Genomic DNA, 22,889 nt, shown 5'->3' with positions numbered 1-22,889 from the left:
AAAGTAGAAGAGAGAAAGGAAAGGGTAAATTAGTAGGGGTAGAAATAGGTAGTATAAAAAATTAATCAGGTTAGTCACAAGTACAGAGCCAAGATTGCAGTAGGTGGACTTTAAGGCTAACGATGTAATACAAGTTGGCAAAGGAAGGTGGGATGAGGGATTAATAAAAGTAGGAGAGAGAAGGGAAGAGGTACATTATTGGGAGTAGTAAAGTGCTGGGTGAGATGGAATTGGTAATAGAGCAGATGGAAGTATAAAAGATTAATCAGGGTTGTCACAGTTACAGAGCCATGATTGCTGTAGGTGGGATTTTAAGGTCTTTTTGAAGGAAGCAATCGAAGTTGTGGCTGAGATGTTGGGGGGAAGGTTGTTCCAATGTTTGGCAATAGTGTTGATATAGACAGATATGCTTACAGAATTACTGGCTTTGGTCACATCTAATAGGAGTTTTTGATTGGATCGTAGGACTCTAGTTTTGGTTGTTGGGTGTAGTATGTTTTGTAGAGTTGTTTTTTTTCAGAGCAGTGAAGTGGTTTGTTGGTTAGTATAAGCTGACGGCAAAAAATGAGATGGGGAAGTTCCAGCCAATTAAGTGTTTTAAGAAAAGTACAGTGTTGTGTTCTGTGAAGGGTATTGGTTGCAAATTTGGCAATTTTATTATAATGTGCTTGCAGCTTGGAAAGGTCAGATTTCCTGAGATTGGTGAATACTGGTGAGACGTATAAAAGAGTGGAGATGAGATGTGTGCATGCAATAGTGGCTCTGAAGGTGTCATTTAGGAACTGTTTGTTTCTGTATAGCATGGCAAGTTTCTTATGTACTTTCTTTATGGTATTGGATTTAAGTATGTCAAATTTCATGTTGCTGTCAATTACTATCCCTAGCAGTTTGGTGTGATTGGCAGGAGATATGACTGTGTTTTTACTGGAGGTGATGTTAAATGGAAGGCTTTGAGTAGAATGTTGTGTGTGTGCAAAGATAAGAAGCTGGGTTTTATTGAGATTTGTTTGATTTCTTTCCACCTCCACTTGCTTACTGTGTGAATCTGAAAAAGTCAGTTAACCAGCCAGTGCTCTTGGGTCATTTCTAATAAGGGACACTTTTGTCCAGTAGAGTTACTTACCTGGTTAACAAATGAATAAAATAAAAATAAAAGTTTTTCTATTTAATTTACACAGATGCATACTAGTCCTGCAGAGCTACACCAATGAATGTTTAAAATGACCAGATAATAAGAGGGAAAGGTACTTTCATGTACTGATAGCCCCTCACTCCATGAGGTGCCCAGCACACATTTACGCATGAACTGGAAGTTCATCTGCTCCAACTTGGACATAACATCTTTATAAATGAATCAACTAGGATCCCCCAAAAAAATGAGAATGCAGACTGTAATATAGCCCTGTGTTAAAAAAATAATTAAAATAATACAAAAGCCTTTTGACCAACACCCCCACAACTAATGTTACATTATCTTCATGTAATTTTGAAAATGTGCTTTTAATCCAAAAACAGGCTGCATTAACAAGAAAAGCTGTCCTCAAATCCCACATATGCTATTCTGCATTCGCTAATTAACAAGTTATCCATTTCTCTCTGAAGATCACTTAACTGCCCAATGTCAGCACTGGACTACCTTACCACAACCATAACAAATGTTCACTCACTGGCTATCTGAAAGCAAGCACCATCACATGATAAGGATTAGAACAGCATCATTGGACTACCATACTACAACCATAACAAATGTTCACTCACTGGCTATCTGAAAGCAAGCACCATCACATGATAAGGATTAGAACAGCATCAGTGGACTACCATACTACAACCATAACAAATGTTCACTCACTGGCTATCTGAAAGCAAACACAATCACATGATAAGGATTAGAATGGCAAACAGAACTTTACCACAACCATAACAAATGTTCACTCACTGGCTATCTGAAAGCAAGCACGATCACATGATAAGGATTAGAATGGCAGCACTGGACTACCTTACTACAACCATAACAAATGTTCACTCACTGGCTACCTGAAAGCAAGCACGATCACATGATAAGGATTAGAACGGCAGCACTGGACTACCTTACCACAAGGATAACAAATGTTCACTCACTGGCTATCTGAAAGCAGGCACGATCACATGATAAGGATTAGAATGGCAAACAGAACTAAAAAGCCTTACATTATCCATGTTGAATTTCGTGCAAGCATCCAGGTATGTTTTGTTGCTTTTCATAAGCAAATTATACTGTTACATCAGATATTGCTCTCTCTTCTACTAGGTATGCAAACATATTAAGTAACATGTCAGAAAAACCACCCCCTTACTGTGTCCCATGTCATCAGTTGTTGTAGAGTAAATGTTATGGCTCAGTAAAAAAAATGCATTTATCAGAATGTCAAGGATATATAATTTAACAAGTTGGCTGTAACAGCCAGTTTGCTGACTTTATACCTCACAGATGTATGAGTGTGATAAAAAGTAATGGCCACTATAAATGCATAATTTTTGGTTTTGTTTCTCACAAACAGTAGCCACAGTAAAGTATTCTGACGCTTCAGAAAAATTTCATTAGTCTTGCACCTAATAGCTAGCTACAGATCCCCCATCATGAACCAGGATAAGCACACCACCTACCTCGCTTTACTGGAATCCCACCCCATACAACCCAACACCTTAGTCATGGGGGATTTCAACTATCCTTCCATAGACTGGTGGACATGCATGAGTAAAAACACGATCACGCAGAGGTTCCTGGACTTTGTTAACACAAATGTTTTGTAACAGATAGTCTGTACCCCCACTAGGGGCTCTAATGTCCTGGACTTAGTACTCACCAACATGGGGAGGTCACTGTACTTCCCCATGCATGATGCCCTCCCTGGTTAGGTCAGACCACAAACTACTTGTCTGAAGTAACTTCTGGAACTGACACCCTTAACAGGAACAGGAATTATAAAAAAACTTTACCAAAGCTAACTACAGCCTACTAAGTGATGGTATAAAAAAGCTTCATACCTCCTGCAATCACAGACATCAATGATCACTAGCAGAAGTGCACACAAATGCCCTGTACAAACAATTATGTGACAGTATAAACTCTGCTGTACCTGACAGGATCAAAACCAGGTCTTCTCATAAAAATAAGCCACCATGGTGGACTTCAAGTATAAACAGATTATATAACAAGAGGAAGAAACTGTTGTCCAAAAGCAAGAGGGATATCACTCTGCAGAGGAAGAGTTCCCTCCTAAGTCTAAACAAGAAAATCAGAAATCTTGTAAAGTCTTCTAAAGCAAATTACAAAATTAAAATCACATCCCTAGCCAAGGATAACCATAAGGCATTCTTTAACTACTTACGAAGTATAAAAGGGAATGCCCAGCTATGTGCCGAACTGGTTGTAGATGGGATCATTCATACTACACTTGAAGATATTGCCAACCTATTAGCTGACAGATTCAGTGCAAACTTCACCCCCCTACCCCCACCTACCATATCCTAAAGCATACCTGACACCAGCCCACTGCCTAGTAGCTCTAAAGAACAGGTAATCTCTGCACTCACCAAGGCCAAAAACACTGCCTCAGTGGGACCAGATATTATCCCAGGTTGTTTACTAAAGAATCCAAAACAAGACTTAGTGGACCCAACTGGCATTCTCTTTAATCATAGCTTAAGAACTGGCTATGTTCCTGCAGAATGGAAGACAGCAACAGCAATGCCCCTGCGCAAAGGGGGGCATCAACTGACCCTGGGAACTACAAACCCATAAGTCTAACCAGCCTTATTTCAAGGCCATGGAAAGAATTATCATTGACCTTATCAGTAATGACATAGGGGCCCTCCAAACGCTGGACCCAACTCGGTTTGGCTTCATAAGAGTAGATAATGCTTATTAAAGCTGGTGGACGTCTTTGAGAATGTCACCAAAGCCATGGATGAAGGTAAAACAGTGCACACAGCCTAGAGTGACCTTGCCAAAGCTTTTGACACAATTCCCCAGTCTGGCGTCATTGAGAAACTCTCCCACATAGAAATTAATGCATAATTTTTGGCTTTGTTTCTCACAAACAAATGTGCCTTCAGTTTAGAAGAAAATGAACTAAGAGTTACCTGACTTAATAAAGATAGACAGACATATTAAGATCAATGAAAGAAATAGACTGCAGCAGATCAATAAAACTCAAAAAGTCAGAAATTTGATAAAAACAAATGAACACAGTAATTAAGACTGTCCATAGAGTTCCATGAGATATAACAAAATTAAATAGGATATATTACTGTGCAGCTAAATTAATAACTGATAAAGTTCTACCATAAGAACATAGGGTAGTGAGGGAGAGAAAGGGGCAAAATCAAATACAATCATGGAAATATCAAATAGAGAAAACTATAAAGCAACTAAGACAAGAAGTGTCACTGAAAGAAGAGTATAGAAGAGGGAACAGATCAACAAAAATACTTAGAAAGATAGATGTAATAAAAGCAATCCGCAATATTAGAACAGATCAGGATTTATCATGCACTGTTGCAAATAACAAACAAAATCTCAGCACAGGCGGAAAAACTTAGAAGATGCACAGATAAATATAAAGGAAATATACAAAATGAGCAATTTATTGATGACCCAAAAAAGTTTTATAGAGAATTGGGAAACAAGGTAAAAGGAATTGAAGACCACCAACAAAAGAACAAAGATACATTTTGGAGAAGTATATATGAAGATCCTGTGGAACATAACAAAAATGCTAAGTGGATAGAAGAAGTAAAAGAAAGAATAAGAAGTTTAAAGGTACAGGATATGAAATGGGATGAAGTAACAGCCAGAGAGATAGAAACAAAGTTAAGAAAAGCCTCTAACTGGAAAATCCCAGACCCAGATGCAGTACCTAACATCTGGTTAAAACTATTAACATATTTGCACGAAGATTTAGCCATGAGTAAGAATTATTTATATGTGCACCATGAACAGACACCAACCTGGCTAACAACAGGAAAAACAATGCTCCTACTTAAGAGTGAACCTACATGCTACCCCAAAAATTATAGACCAATAACCTGCCTTCCGACGATGTATAAACTATACACTGAAATTGATGCCAACAGAGTTAATAATCATTTAGAAGAAAACTCAATTATGGCAACAGAACAAAAGGGCAATAAAAGAAAGTCATATGGAACAAAGGATCATTTGTTGTTAAATAAAGTCATAGTGGAGAACTGTAAAATGGGGAAGAATTTAAGTATGGCATGGATTGACTACAGAAAAGCATTTGATACTATCCCACATTCATGGATAATAGAGGGCTTAAAAATGTATAAGATACACCCTACACTGATCGACTACATTACAGTGACCATGAGACAGTGGCAGAGCACTTTGCAATTAAGCCATGATAAATGACAAATTATTATTCCAGGGATAAAATTCAAACGGGGATATTCCAGGGTGACTCTTTGCCGCCACTGCTGTTCTGCCTTGCTCTTAACCCAGTAAGCCGTTTACTTAACAGCTTAAGCCATGGCTATAATCTGGCTTCTAAAAAACAACAAATTGTAAAGACTTCTCATCTTCTCTTTGTTGATGATTTAAAACTGTATAGCTCATCAGATGAGGAACTGAAAGCACAACTGGAAGTTGTCAAAACTTTTTCAGATGATATAAAATTGTTATTTGGTCTTGATAAATGTGCAAAAGCAACCTTTAAAGCAGGAAAACTACAACACCAGGAAAACATCAGTTTGAGACAAGACTGTGACATAAAAGATCTTGAGCAAGAAGGAATATATAAATATTTGGGAATTGATGAAGGATCAACAATAAAACACGAATTAATGTGAATAAAACTTAGTAAGGAATACTTCAGAAGACTTAAGTTAATCCTGAAAACAGCACTGACATCTAGGAGTAAAATCCAAGCTAAACCAATTTGCTCTTCCTGTCCTAACTTACAGTTTTGGAGTGACTGATTGGCCCCAAAACGTGCTGGATAGATTAGATAGGAAAACAAGAAGGATGCTTCATGCACACCAAATGATTTATACAAATCAGTGCATACCAAGATTATATATTCGCCATTCAGAAGGAGGGATGGGCCTCCTTGAAATTGATTATATGCATAGATCTGCAATTGTGGGACTCCACACGGATCTACTTCATAATGTCAAAATTTTAGAATGCCAACAACCATATGGCCAACACCATATGGCCGACATTCAAAATCTCGACATTATGAATAAATCCACAAAAAGGAAATAAAATTTCCTTTAAAGTGCTAGCAGGGGGGCTATGCCACCCTGCACCCCCCGTGGGGGGGGCACCATCCTCCACACACCCTGTAACTTTAATATACCAACTCTGAGATCGCACTACAGTGCAGGAATGGAAATCTTTCCATTCCGCACTATAGTGAGATGCCGGTTTCCCATTGTCAGCAATCCGAATGTTGATTATATGGTATCGGCCATATGGTTGTCAACATTCTGGACTGTCGGCAATGTCAGGTAGACCTCTCCACACATATTTGCTGACCTCACAAGACCCAAATGTAGTGAAAGTTTTGAAACATGAGGAGAATAAATCTAACTTGACTTCCCTACTTAGGCTAGCACAAGTATATTGGACTCAAGCAGGAATGGAAATCAAACCACAAGTAGAAAGAAATAAGGCAGCAACTGACTGTGCCAAAAAACAAAAGAAAGAATGTATAGTGAAGGATCAGATGAGAAGGCAAGAAATGTAGAAAATGCATAAATATATTTGTAAGCATAGAAAATGTCTGGAAGAACCTTGTGTTGATCAGGAACAAATGTAGGAATGGTTAAGCAGAGGCGAATTCAAACCAAAAGATGAAAGGTTAATATTGTCGGCACAAGATAGTGGGCTACGAACACATTGGTTTACAAAGTCCATTGAACATGTGGGAGAAACAGACAAAATGCAGGTTTTGTAAAACAGAATTGAAAACAGTTGCACACCTTGTTGCGGGTTGTGGCATACTAATGGCAGAAGGACTGTATATTGAAAGGCATAATAATGTGGCAAGACTGTTGCACTGGGGATTGTGAAAACATTATGATATTGAAGTGGCTGAAGAACACTGGAAACATCAGCCATAAAGCATCTCAGAAAATGATGACATTTACATCACATGGGATCATCCATTACCAACAGTTCAAAAGATAGATGCTAGAAAACCGGATATAGTGCTCCAAGAAAAGAAGACAAAAGTAGCATTGATCATTGAAATCACCACACCCAGTCACTACAGTGTCTTGCATACAGAGAGATACAAAGTCAGAAAATATCAGGATTTGCAGGCAGAAATGAGAGCCATGTGGAAGAAATGATACCCAGATAGTTCCAATAGTAGTAGGAGCAATGGGTCTAATAAAAAGGAATCTACAATCATATTTAGTTATGTTACCACTATATGTAACTCCATATGAATTGCAGAAGGAGTCATTACTGGGCACATTGTGGTTGCTGTGAAGAGCACTTTGGGCTGACATCAAAGAGAGAAACAATACTAATTTCATGAACTTTAATCATACTTTGACTTAGGAATGGGGTCCATTCCCGTCATGGTATTAGAAACCCAAAAGATTTGGAGAAATTGAAATAAAAATAGGGATTAACCCTTCTGTTACTAGATGGGCAGCCAACTGGCTCACTGACAGAACACACTCTGTCAAAAGTGGTGACTCCACGTCCATCAGTAGAACCGTCACCAGTGGAGCACCATAGGGATCTGTGCTCGGCCCCTTACTGTTTTGCATCTATTTCTCAGAAGTGCAGGCCAAAGTAGATAGCCTTTGGCACACCAAGTTCCCTAATGATTACAAACTGGGAGCATCAGTGACCCCCCCTCAATGATGTCAACATATTACAAGAAGGGCTAACACGAACAAGTGATTGGTGCCAAAGCCATAGTGTAAAACTAAATGCAAAAAATGCATTATTATTCCTTTTGGAAAAATGGAATTCCCTACAAATTACAATACTGACAGCACCCCCCCCCCCCCATGAGTTCCAACCCAGTGATGAAAGACTTGGGAATACAGGTTGATAGCCATCTGAAATTTGACCACCAAGTTTCCACATTGGAAAGGAAATCCTTCTACGTAGCACATCTCATAAGCAATGGCATAGCATCCAGGTCAAGGGATGTTATAATGTCACTGTACTCAATCCTCATTAGACCACTAATAAAGTATAATACACCCTTTTGCAAGTACCTCACCAGACACCTGCAACAGCTGGAGAAACCTCAGAGGTTTCTCACTAAGAAAATACAAGGACTCCAAACCATGACCTATACTGAAACCCCTGTCACTTTACTTTATATTTTATAGGCTGCTGAGAGGTGACTTGTGCCTGGCTTATAGGGCAATCTCCAACCCTGCCCTAATGGAAATGCTGCACATCCGCAAGTCAAATGTCTCAAGAGTCACTCACTCTAGGGATCTCAACCTAGCTTGTGACATTAACAGAACATGCTGGAGAGACAGATATGTCTCCCAGGGATTGTTGCTCTAGGGATCTCAGCCTAGCTTGTGACATTAACAGAACATGCTGGAGAGACAGATATGTCTCCCAGAGATTGTCGCTCTTGGGATCTCAGCCTAGCTTGTGACATTAACAGAACATGCTGGAGAGACAGATATGTCTCCCAGAGATTGTTGTTCTAGGGATCTCAGCATAGCCTATGACATAAACAGAACATGCTGGAGAGACAGATATGTCTCCTAGAGATTGTCGCTCTAGGGATCTCAGCCTAGCTTGTAACATTAACAGAACATGCTGGAGAGACAGATATGCCTCCCAGAGATTGTTGCTCTAGGGATCTCAACCTAGCTTGTGACATAAACAGAACATGATGGAGAGACAGATATGTCTCCCAGGGATTGTCACTCTAGGGATCTCAGGCTAGCTTGTGACATTCACAGAACATGCTGGAGAGACAGATACAGTGGATATAAAAAGTTTGCACACCCCTGCTAAAATGCCAGACCCTTGTGATACAAAAAAACGAGACAACAATAAATCATTTCAAAACTTTTCCCATCTTCAATGTGACCCACAACCTGCACAATTCAACCTGAAAAACAAATCCGCCAGGGGGAAAAAATATAAAAAATAAAAAATGTACAATAAGCTGGTTGCATAAATGTGCACACCCTTAAACTAATCCTTTGTTGAAGCACCTTTTGCTTTAATTACAGCATTCAGTCCTCTTGGGGAGCTTGTCTATCAGCATGGCACATCTTGACTTTGCAATATTTGCCAACTCTTCCTTGCAAAAGTGCTTCAAATCTGTCAGATTGCGAGGGCATCTCTTGTGCACAGCACTCTTTAGGTCACCCCAGAGACTTTCTATTGGATTTAGGTCTGGGCACTGGCTGGGCCATTCCAAAACTTTAATTTTCTTCTGGTGAAAACATTATTTCGTTGATTTGGATGTATGCTTGGGGTCACTGTTGTGCTGAAAGGTGAAATTCCTCTTTATCTTCAGCTTTCTAGCAGACACCTGAAGGTTTTGGGACAAAAGTGACTGGAATTTGGAACTGTTCATAATTCCCTCCTCCTTGACTAAAGCCCCAGTTCCAGCTGAAGAAAAGCAACCCCGAAGCATGATACTGCCACCACCATGCTTCACCGTGGGGAAGGTGTTCTTTTAGTGATACAAAAGTGTTGCTTTTGTGCCAAACATACCTTTTGAAATTGTGGCCATAAATTTCAACCTTAGTCTCATCAGACCATAACACATTTTCCCACATGCTTTTGGGAGACCTGATGTATTGCTTTACAAATTTTAGCCGGGCCTGGATGTTTTTCTGTGTAAGAAAAGGCTTCTGTCTTGCAACCCTACCCCATAGTCCAGACATATGGAGAATAAGGGAAATTGTTGTCACATGTAGTACACAAACAGTACTTACCAGAAATTCCTGCAGCTCCTTCAGTGTTGCTGTAGGTCTCTTGGCAGCCTCCCTGACCAGTTGTTGTCTTGTCTTTTCATCAGTTTTGTAGGGACATCCAGTTCTTTGCAACGTCATTGTTGTCCCATATTTTCTCCCACTTCTTGGTGACTGTCTTCACTGTGTTCCATAGTATATCCAATGCTGTGGACATTTTTATGTACTCTTCTCCTGACTGATACCTTTCAACAATGACATCCCTTTGATACTTTGTAAGCTGTCTGTGAACCATGGCTTTTGCTGTAGCAGGTAACTGAGTAAATGTCAGGAAAATCCTACTAGGACAGCTGAACTTTATTTGGGGTTAATCAGAGTCTCTTTAATTGATGGCAGGTGTGTACCCAAGAAGACCGAATGTTGTAATTAAATCAAAAGGTGCTTCAAAAAATTATTAGTTGAAGGGTGTTCACACTTATGCAACCAGCTTATTGTACATTTTTTATTTTTTTATTTTTTTTTATTTTCCCCTAACAGATATGTTTATTTTTCAATTGAATTGTACAGGTTACAGGTCACATTAAAGGTGGGAAAAGTTTTGAAATGATTTATTGTGGTCCCATTTTTTTATATCACAAAAAACTGGCATTTTAACAGGGGTGTGTAAACATTTTATATCCACTGTATGTCTCCCAGGGATTGTCGCTCTAGGGATCTCAGGCTAGCTTGTGACATTAACAGAACATGCAGGGGAGGCAGATGTGTCTCCCAGAGATTGTCACTCTAGGGATCTCAGCCTAGCTTGTGACATAAACAGAACATGCTGAAGAGACAGATATGTCTCCCAGAGATTGTCACTCTAGGGAATCTCAGCCTAGCTTGTGACATTAACAGAACATGCTGGAGAGACAGATATGTCTCACAGAGATTGTCACTCTAGGGATCTTAGCCTAGCTTGTGACATTAACAGAACATGCTGGAGAGACAGATATGTCTCCCAGAGATTGTCGCTCTAGGGATCTCAGCATAGCTTGTGACATAAACAGAACATGCTGGAGAGACAGATATGTCTCCCAGAGATTGTCGCTCTAGGGATCTCAGCATAGCTTGTGACATAAACAGAACATGCTGGACAGACAGATATGTCTCCCAGAGATTGTCACTCTAGGGATCTCAGCCTAGCTTGTGACATAAACAGAACATGCTGAAGAGACAGATATGTCTCCCAGGGATTGTCGCTGTAGGGAATCTCAGCCTAGCTTGTGACATTAACAGAACATGCTGGAGAGACAGATATGTCTCACAGAGATTGTCGCTCTAGGGATTTCAGCATAGCTTGTGACATTAACAGAACATGCTGGACAGACAGATATGTCTCCCAGAGATTGTCACTCTAGGGATCTCAGCCTAGCTTGTGACATTAACAGAACATGCTGGAGAGACAGATATGTCTCCCAGGGATTGTCGCAACGCTGTCTGACCCCCAGAGAGTAACCAAAATTTTTTTAAAAAGTGCAAAAATGCTATGCCTTACTCCAATCATGCAAACTTTCCAGCACATGCTTACCTAATTGACAGCAGTTACGCACACCTCTAATTTTAGCCGCGTAAGTAACTATTCTTTGTTGTTTATAACTTGTAGTCTGTAAACAGTAGTAACATTCTGCAAGAGTTTGTAATAAGTCATGGCTGCAAGCCAGAATAAAGTTAAATGCAAAGTTGATGTAGAAAACAGGCAATTTCATGACTGCTGCCTTAAGTAAAAATGCCAGTCACCTGTACCTATTGTTAACTCATAATGGCTTACTATGTTTTGAGGTGGCCTGCAGATGTTTTAAGAATTCGTGTAGTGGCCCTCCCCACAAAAAGGTTGTGCACCACTGCTTTAAAGATTCAGAATTCTTCATTCTCCATTTGCCTGTTTGACGCAGAGCAAGTCACTTAACCAGACAGAGCTCCTGGGGCATCCTTGAAAAAGGGGCACTTTTGTCTAGTGCTCTTACCCTGTTAACCAAAAAAAAATGTCTGACTATGCTCAGTAAGTAAATAAAATCCAAGCCCCCCCCCCCATCTCAAAAGGAATGTCTGGACCCTTTTATTTATATAATTAGAATTATTTTGTTAGTTCAAGCAGAATGAAAAGAAAATGTAGTTTATGAGCACAATCACAGCACTTGATTTTGTACACTGACCTAGCACTATCAAACATAGTTATCGCATGCAGCCATGGTTGTTGTACATCACGGTGTTTGTACACTGATCTAGCACTATCACACATAGTTATCGCATGCAGCCATGGTTGTTATACATGATGGTGTTTGTACACTGACCTAGCACTATCACACATAGTTATCTCATGCAGCCATGGTTGTTATACATCACGGTGTTTGTACACATAGTTATCGCATGCAGCCATGGTTGTTATACATCACGGTGTTTGTACACTGACTTAGCACTATCACACATAGTTATCGCATGCAGCCATGGTTGTTATACATTACGGTGTCTGTACACTGACCTAGCACTATCACACATAGTTATCTCATGCAGCCATGGTTGTTATACATCACGGTGTTTGTACACTGACTTAGCACTATCACACATAGTTATTGCATGCAGCCATGGTTGTTATACATCACGGTGTTTGTACACTGACTTAGCACTATCACACATAGTTATTGCATGCACCCATGGTTGTTATACATCACGGTGTTTGTACACTGACCTAGCACTATCACACATAGTTATCGCATGCAGCCATGGTTGTTATACATCACGGTGTTTGTACACTGACTTAGCACTATCACACATAGTTATTGCATGCAGCAATGGTTGTTATACATCACGGTGTTTGTACACTGACTTAGCACTATCACACATAGTTATTGCATGCACCCATGGTTGTTATACATCACGGTGTTTGTACACTGACCTAGCACTATCACACATAGTTATCGCATGCAGCCATGGTTGTTATACATCACGGTGTTTGTACACTGACTTAGCACTATCACACATAGTTATCGCATGCAGCAATGGTTGTTATACATCACGGTGTTTGTACACTGACTTAGCACTATCACACATAGTTATCGCATGCAGCCATGGTTGTTATACATCATGGTGTTTGTACACTGACCTAGCACTATCACACATAGTTATCACATGCACCCATGGTTGTTATACATCAAGGTGTTTGTACACTGACCTAGCACTATCACACATAGTTATAGCATGCAGCCATGGTTGTTATACATCAAGGTGTTTGTACACTGACCTAGCACTATCACACATAGTTATCGCATGCAGCCATGGTTGTTATACATCAAGGTGTTTGTACACTGACTTAGCACTATCACACATAGTTATCGCATATAGCCATAGTTGTTATACATCACGGTGTTTGTACACTGACTTAGCACTATCACACATAGTTATCGCATGCAGCCATGGTTGTTATACATCACGGTGTTTGTAGAATACTTTAGTGTAAGCAATCAAGACTTTGTGTTCTTTGACAAGACGTCACAAGCAGTGTGCAAGTCATCCAATTAATCAGAAGCTAAAACCTTCAGTATTAAATGCATTTCATTATCATAAGATCATAGGAGGTTACTAGCCTAATGGCCCTTAAGTCCTTACAAGCCTAGCCAAGAGTTTATCTCCATCATCAGCACCACCTCCCCTAAGCCCCCCTCTCTGTAGCCGTCAACCTCCAGCTCTGTGTCACAGAACCATTACCTTTGCTGGCTTCATCATGCACCAAAATATAAAAGCCTTTCTACATTTTAGATTTATGTTATTTTAAGAAGCAGTTCCTCTTTTTCCCTTTGACTCCATTCACCACATTCAGTATAAGCTAAAAAAGACAAAGTATAAAACATTTAAATATTTTACAAAATTTGTTCCAAAATGCTTAATTCTCCTGTGGATGAGGCTGGAACAAAGACATGCATGCAGAAACCATGCACTACATCTACCTGCTGAAGTCTGTACTGAGGCAACACGACGGAAAGAAAATTAGTAGCAACATAAGATGACACACTACCCTGCCTCCCTGCAAAGCCATCTACCACATCTGGTTTTCTGCGAGAATTTTAAAAAAAGAAACAATTAACTCATGTTGCCCCATCCACATCCACTACTGGCGCTCTTGTATCCCACCTGTGATCATCACTTTACCTTCTACCATTCATGGACACAACCTGGAAATTGATAGGTCAAATCGAGTGCACCAACCTGCCCTCCCCCACAATGCACTGCAGCTGCTTTGAATAGGGGCATTGCTGGGAATGTGTTTATTTATTTACTGATTTTATTTCTCTTTTTAAGTAAATGCTGTGTTACTTAAAACAGAAACAATAAGAAAGTAAACAGCCTGTCCCCCTACTCAAAACAGGTACAGCTGCAGTGTTCAGCTGTGTGCTGTACATGGCTCCCCCTGAAGCTATGGTCCCTGGGTAGCCACCCAAATTGCCTCTATTATAATCCGCCACTGGGGGCAGGGCAGGGACAGTAACAGGTGCTGGCAGGCACAGTAATATCCAGGCTATAGAAATTAGCCAAATATTAATGCATTCTTCTGTCAAAGAAATTGACAGCAAACTGGGCAGTGTGCAAAACTAGGAGACTCTACAGATGTAGAGACAGAAGACAATGTGATTTGTGGGTGGGGAAAACAATGGATGTTACTTGGCCTGAAATTGAGCAATGTTGGGAGATACAGGTGATTGTCTCACCAAGTACCCCATGTGTCTATATACTTTATTTTCCACAAACAGGTACTAATAACTTAAATGCTGGCAATGCACATATACAAAAATAATGTAAGATTGTCTGACATAAAATAGTTCACCTACTCTAAAAGCAAAAGCCATTAGGTATACATTGAATCCAGATTATTTTGTACGCAAGTTAATATCTGGTCTCAAATGCCTTTGTGCAAACATTTCAGCTGTTCTTTTCTTGCAAGAGTCAAAATGTCACATATTAAAGAAAGACAATTTTAAAAATCTTGATTTTGTTTATAACTGTTTACTGATATGTCTTCAAGGTTTAAGAAATTGGCTATGAACCTCAGCTTAGATCATTATTTGCCTTTTCTGCCTTGACTAAAACATATAAACTTTTTCTCCACACCATAAATCGACTTTATTTTTAAAGAACTCAGTGCTATTAGTTTGTTGAATCTCCAGACACAAACCATTCCATCTTCTCTTCTAGCTGTATATTGGAAGAAATTAATGCCAAGTTGTCTGTGCATAACCCTAATTTCCACTATTAGCTATTATTTACAGTGTGTTTATTATGATTTAAAAAAAAGAATCCCCAATAAACAACCAATGTCAGGATTTTTTGATCATTTATAATCCAAATCAGATCTCTCTAAAGATCTGTAATAAATTAAAATTAGGTTGAGTATTTTTAATCTGACTGCAAAGGAAAGATCTGCTAATCCTCTTTTTTTTTGTGAAGCACATCATGACCATTTCCATCCTGCATATTGGTTCTAGAATATATTTAGAAGTGCAACCTATATTCTATAAGAGGTCTAATAATTGTTTTACAAAACAAGGATCACAACCAGCTTATTTCTAGATGAAACGGTTCTTAATAAAATACTTATTGCTGATTTTATTCACCTGCCATTCACTGCTTAATTGATTAGGTTCATAGGTTCATAGATTAGTACTAGGCTAACTGCCCTTGCGAGCTATTTTAAGCCTAGCCAATTATCCCTTGTGAGACTCAAACCCGGTACCTTGTGTTTGTAAGGCAAACACCTTAACCATTAGGCCGCCCTCCTAACCCTTGTTAATGACAATTACTAAAAGTCCTCATAATCCAAGTGTTCTTTAATAATGGTGGTCTCCATGGGTCTATATCACTTCCTCAAAGTTAACTTACTTCGAACGTCTGTTCATCGAACCAACATCATTGAACGTCCCTTCATTGAATGTTCACGTCATCGAATGTTTTTCCCAGGGAAGAAAGTCACTTGGCCAACATACAGAAATTTGCCCTTTTCACCACTGTAGTGTGATCTCGGAGTTGGTGTATATAAGTCGGGGGATGTGGGGGCTACGGTCCCCACACTGGGGGTGTGGGGGCATTGCCCCCCACTTTGGTGGGTTTGATGTACTATGGCATATGTGTAGGTAGGTATGCTGGCCAAGTAATTTCTTACCATGAGAAAAACATTCGCTGATGTGAACGTTCGATAAAGAGCTGCTCGATGATGTCAGTTCGATGAATAGCCATTCGGTCTCCATACTGTAAGAGTAAGACAAGTTATGTTTACCCACGTACAATACCTTACAGTTAGACTTAATTTCATATCATTTATATTGAGCCCATACAAATATTAAATGTAAACAGTGCTGTATTTTATATTAGTCGTCCAGCAACCTTGACGTCATCTGCAAACTTCTTGACCCAGCACCTGTTGATAGCTGGAAATTAAGACATGAGTATATCAAAAGAAATGGACTCAAAACTGTGCTTTGAACTCTTCTAGTCATTACTGTTTGTTTACACTTATACCCTTGAACAACGTCTCTTGTCGTCCTTCTATGTAACAACTCCATCATGAAGTTAATAATATTTATTTATTTATTTTACATTTGTTTACCGGGAAAGTCCGACTGGACATGGGTCCTTTTTCAGCAGAGCCCCGGGGAGAAAAGCTGCTAATACAGCTTGTAACTTTTCATCTGTCACTTTTGTTTACAAAATAATTTTAAATAAATAGTTACAGTAAACAGTAGCTTCATAATCATTAACATTGCGACAGGTAGATATGTTTACACAAAGTACATAATTTCTGACAACATTTATATATGTTTTTTAAAATTGTGAAAAATTACATATTTATTATAACAAGCAGCGTTGCAGGACTTCAAAGCTAAGGATATTATAGAGGTTAATATGAAAGGGGGTCTGAGGGGTTAATGAGAGTAGATACGTTAGTTGGGGAGTAAAGTACTGAGAAAGAGAGGGAGTGAAATGAGCTGAGAGAGAGGGTGTTGGAAGTGAGCAGAAGGAAGTGGAAGGATTATCCAGGACCGTCACATTTGTAGTGGGTGGATTATGAGGCTAAGGATGTAATACAGGTTGGGAAGGGGGGTGGAAAATAGGGTTACTAAGATTTGGGTATAGAAGGGATGGGGTACATTGGTGGGAGTATCAAAGTGCTAAGAGAGAGGGGATTGGTGATAGAGCAGTAAGATATACAAGAGATTAGTCATGCTTGTCACAGTTACAGAGCCGTGTTTGTTGTAGGTGGGATTTTAACGCCTTTTTGAAGCAGGCAATAGACGTTGTAGCTCAGATGTTAGGGGGAAGGTTGTTCCAATGTATGGCAACAGTGCTTCTAGGGAGATGTACCTGCAGAGTTATTGGCTTTGGTCACATTTAGCCGGATTTTTTGATTGGATCGTAACACTCTAGTTTTGGTGCTTGGGTGTAGTATGTTTTGTAGAGCAGGTTTTTTTTTTCAGGAAAGTGAATAAGTTTGTGGGTTAGAACAAGTTGATTGCAAAGAATGAGGTGGGGAAATTACAGCCAGTTGAGTGTTTTGAGGGGAGTGCAGTGGTGTGATCTGTGAGGGGTATTGGTTGCAAACTTGGCAATTTTATTATAACATGCTTGCATCTTGGAAAGGTCAGATTTTCTGAGATTTTCGGAGATTAGTGAAGACTGGTCAGGCATACAAAAGAGTGGAGATGAAATGGGTGCATGCAATAGTGGCTCTGGTGGAAGAAGTTAGGAATTTTTTGTTTCTGTATAGCATGGCATGCTTTTTGTGTACTTTCTTTATGGTATTTGATATGTGTATGTCAACTTTCATGCTGCTGTCGATTACAACACCTAGCAGTTTGGTTTGATTGACAGGTGATATGACTGTGTTATTACTGGAGGTGATGTTAAATGTAATGTTGTGAGTAGAATGTTGTGTGGGAGGAAAGAAGCTGAGTTTTATTGGTATTTAATATGACTTGTGATTTGGAGAGACATCTTTCAACAGATAGAAAGGAGGATTGTGCTTGTTGTAGTAGTGCCTGTGGAGAGGAGGAAGCATAGATTCAAGTGGAGTCATCTGCATATTGGATGACAGAAGCATGAAGTGTGGAAGTATGAAGGTTATTGGTGAAAATAGTAAAGAACAGTGGTCCAAGAATGGAACCTTGTGGGACTCCTACCGAGACTGAAATTAAAGGGGAGAGTTCCTGGTGCCATCTGAACAGTGGTCCAAGAATGGAACCTTGTGGGACTCCTACCAAGACTGGAAGTAAAGGGGAGAGTTCCTGGTGCCATCTGAACAGTGGTCCAAGAATGGAACCTTCTGGGATTCCTACCGAGACTGGAAGTAAAGGGGAGAGTTCCTGGTGCCATCTGAACAGTGGTCCAAGAATGGAACCTTGTGGGACACCTACCGAGACTGAAAGTAAAGGGGAGAGTTCCTGGTGCTATATGACTGCCTGCTGTCTGCCTGTTAGGTATTTTCTGAACCAGGAAATGGTGTGTCAAGCTTAGATTTAATTCTGAGAGAGTGTTGCTGAGTTTATCATGATTAACCATGTCAAAGGCCTTGGAAAGGTCTAAGAATAAAGCTGAGACATAATTTCCATTGTCCCTGTGGTTGTTGGCTGTTTGTGTGAAAGACATAAGGGCTGTTGTAGTGCTATGCGATGACCTAAAACCATGTTGTGCATTTGTGAGTAGATTATAAGAGTTTAAAAATCAAAGCCACAAATAAACTAAAAACAGCCAGGAAAGAAAGACAAGATCCACGAAATCCTGTTATTTAGCGCTTTCATTTTTTAATAAAAACTTCTTCGGAATACACATACATAGTGAACTAAACTCTTTTTATACAAATACATGCCTTCATAGTTAATGACATCATAATGAAATTACTTAAATTGAATTCAATTAATACAGCCCCATTAAGATTATAAGAGTTTAGGAATGTCATGATTTGAGTGTATACACACCTTTCTAGGATTTTGGAGAGGGGCGATTGGTCGATAGTTGGTTAGTTCTTTGAAGCAGCCACCTTTGTGGAGTGAAGTAATGTAGGAAATTTTCCAAAGCTGGGGGACTAGTATATACTAGACATAACAGTTGAACTTTTATTTCAGAAGGGCATTTGTAATTTGATGGAGAGGAACTGTATCAAAAGCCTTTGATAAGTCCAAATAGATCACATCAATTGCCAAATCCATATCTAGAGCCTTAATTACTTAAAAAAAAAAAAAAAAAATCAGGAGAAGTAGACCTACCCATACAAAAGTCATGCTGATATATATATATATATATATATATATATATATATATATATATATATATATATATATACATATGCATACATATATATATATACGTATACATATGTATATGTATATGTATATATATATATATATATATATATATATATATATGGCGTTACAAAGACATACATCTGGAGCATTTCTCCCCGGGCCTCCGCTGAAAATTGGCTTTGTTCCAAGTCGGACTTTCCCAGTTAACAAATGTTAAATTAAAAAAAAAATATATATATATATATATATATATATATATATACATATATATATATATATATATATATATATATATATATATATATATATATATATATATATATATATATATATATATATATATATATAAATATATATACACGCACACACACAGCTAGAGCGTCTTCTGTGGAGACATGCGTGAATGGGCATACCTTTGTTGAAGGTTGTGCATTAGGGCCGGCAACTCAGCAAGTAAAAATCAACTGCCAATCATTAGCGGACCAGAGTTCTGCTGTGGCGACCCCTAACTAGGACAAGCCGAAAGACACAACAACAACACACATATATATAGATGTAGCTATGTACACATCATAATATGTTTGATACCCCCAAACAAATTCTTCTTTAAAGCACTTGCCAGTAAGGGTAGTTAAACTTATAGGTCTATAATTTTCTAAGGCAAGTAAATCTCCATTTTTGTGAATAGGAATAATATAAAACAAAACAAAATAAAAAACAGCTTTGGTCACTACTGAGTGTCTCTCTAGTGCACACAAACTTCAAACTTACAACAAGCTTTCACACTGCTGCTTTATGAATTGTTTTAAAAACATACTAAAATAACATACATTTAAATATGCTTAGTACATCACATGATCTAAAAATGTAATATCATTGGTTAAAATATTTATTTATTAATTTTATTTATTTTACATTTGTTAACCCAGGGTGTGTGACTGAGCCGAAAAGGCCCTTTTTCAGCAGACGGCCGGGGAAAAAAGCTCCATATAGAAAAAGTATAGATACATTTATAGGTTCATAAGTTAATAGGTAGGTACTAGGCTATCTGCCCGAGGGCATTTATAAGCCTAGCCAGAGTGTGTCGGCTTTTGCCGCCCCATTGATTAATTAACTGATCCTCTGTCAAGCAGAGCCAATGAAGTGATCCCAGGGGTGTATTTTCTGTTACCCATCCACTCATCAAGGTTTCTCTTGAAGAGTGTTAGTGAGGGGCTCTGCCTGATGTAATTTGGAATTTTATTCCAAAGCATGGGGAGTCTCTGTGACAGGAATCTATCCCTCCAGCATGTTCTTTTTATTGTTGTGGTGAGGTTTAGCTCACTAGAGCACGTGGCTTGCAGTGACTTGGATTTCTTTAGGTGGAGCATGTCCATCAATTCTGAGTTGGACATGGCTTTGTAAGTCAGGCAGAGATCACCTCTGAGTAAGCGATATGCCACTGAGTACAGCCGGAGTTTTTTCAATTGGGCTGCATAGGACATATGTTTGTGGCCAGTAATCCTCTTGGTGAGGTACTTTTGTGGTCTTTCCAGCTGTTGGAAGTGTCTTGTGAGGTACTTCCCAAATGGGGCATTGTACTCTATGATGGGTCTAATGAGTAACGAGGAGAGGGGCGCTATAACCTCTTTATTTCTAGATGCGAACCCTTTAGTAATTAGATGGGCCACATAGAAGGATTTCCTATCTACTTTGGCAATATGATTGTCAAAGGAGAGATTACTATCTACCTGGGTCCCCAGATCTCTTATTACCTCTTCCGTATTAAGGGGGCTGCCACCTATGCGGTAATTCGTGGGTGTTTTGTTTTTCCCAAATGGGATGATTATGCATTTTCTGGCATTTAGCTTGAGGCCATGACTTTGACACCAGGTATCCATCTCAGTAAGGTCCTTTTGGTGGATGTCCGTGTCAGCCGGAGAGTCAATTATGGCTCCCAGTTTGCAGTCATTGGTGAACTTGGTTAGCCATAGTCCTCCTGTGTTTGCCTGTACTTCTGAGAAGTATATGCCACACAGTAGGGGTCCCAGGACCGAGCCTCGCAGGACACCACTTGTGACTGGTTTAGAGTCGGACCTGGAGCCTGCTATTCTTACCGTGTGAGTTCTGTCTGTAAGCCAAGTAGCAACCCATCTCGTGACGTAGGGGTTTATGTTCAGGCTGCTGAGTTTTTCTGTAATACCCGAGTGGGGAACGGTGTCGAAAGCCTTGGTGAGGTCAAGGTAGGCTATGTGAACAACCTTTCCCTCGTCTATGGCCTTGGTGACAAAAAGTCAACCAGGTTTAGTAGGCATGATCTACCCTTAACAAAGCTGATCTGGGTCGGGTCAAGTGTTTGGAGGTTCCCAATGTCTTTGTTAATGAGTTCCATGATGATGTGCTCCATAGCCTTGCAGACCAGGCTAGTCAGGCTTATGGGGCGATAGTTACCAGGGTCAGTTGTGGCCCCTCTTTTGTGGAGAGGAATAACCATTTCTGTGTGTCATTCTATGGGCACATAGCCTGTGGAGAGGCTGAGGTTGAACGGCGTGTTTAGGTGAGGGGATTAGTTCATTCTGTAGTTTGTGCAAGACGCAGCCTGGGACACCATCTGGTCCCATTGATGCTGTGTTTTTGGCTTTTGAAAAGGCTGTTTTCACCTGTGCGTATGTGATTTTTGGGACACTACACTTTTCCAGTATTGTTGTGGGCCCTTTTGGAGGTGAGATGGGGGTAAAGTTTGCACTGAATCTATCTGCCAGCATGTTGGCAATATTAGTAGGTTCAGTATATTTTGTGCTAGTTTGCACTAGTTCAGTGCATATCTGCGAGTTGCCACTTAGATTCTTAACATAGCTAAAGAAGGCTTTGTGGTTATCTTTTGAATCCTTGGCTATTTTTCTTTCGAAGTTAGCCTTGGATAATTTCATGAGGGACCTTAGTTTCTTACTGATTTGTTTTTTTTCTGAACTAGTTTCCTCCTTCTATTGTATAGCCTATTTATTGCAGGGGTCCACCAAACTGGTTTCCTTCTCTTAGAGGAGTGAGTCCTGGTTTTGTTAGGGATGGCACAATCCATGCATCCTTGTAGTGCTCATAAAGTGCATTTGTAAAGATTTCTGCATCTTGGGTAGAGTTATCCTTTAGCGTGGGGGCTGCAAAACTTACCACCTCTGTCTTAAGTAAGGTGAAGTTTGCTTTAGAAAAGTTTTTTACTGTGGTTTCATTAGTTGGGGGTGATGGTGGAGTGTGGACATCCAGAGTGATTAGTTTATGGTCCGATCTAACCAGTGATGGGTTGACCTCCGGTGTGGAACACCTGTCGCCCATGTTGGTGATGACCAGGTCCAATATGTTTTCACCTCTGGTAGGGGAGTTTACCAGCTGACCCAGGGCATTTCAGTTAAATCACAATAAACGCTGGAAAATCTGCGTTTAGGCAGAAAACAGTTAAGTACAGCAAGAAAGTACAGAAAACTGATACTTAATCACTCCAAAGTCTCTCTTCTAAGCTAGAAGGCTTGTATCAGTTTAAGGCTTTCTAGTGCTACCCAGTAGGTTAGTCACAGGAAAGATGGGAAACAAGCACAGATGTGGTCTTTTAAACCAGAAAATTGAAAGAGATGGACAAACTGTCCAAATGGTCAATAAACTACAATTTCT

General features: G+C 39.6%; 1 pseudogene; it reads right to left on the bottom strand.

Annotated features, from left to right (window-relative positions):
- Positions 1-13,680, bottom strand: part of LOC122814473 — a 19,468-nt pseudogene extending 5,788 nt beyond the window's left edge.
- Positions 13,681-22,889: the final 9,209 nt, after the last annotated feature.

This window comes from Protopterus annectens, chromosome 1.part1 (genome assembly GCF_019279795.1).
Source record: "Protopterus annectens isolate FY-2018-M chromosome 1.part1, PAN1.0, whole genome shotgun sequence".
NCBI lineage: Eukaryota > Metazoa > Chordata > Ceratodontiformes > Protopteridae > Protopterus > Protopterus annectens.
The sequence above is the reverse complement of the archived record's forward strand: the minus strand, read 5'-3'. Positions and strand labels throughout refer to the sequence as shown.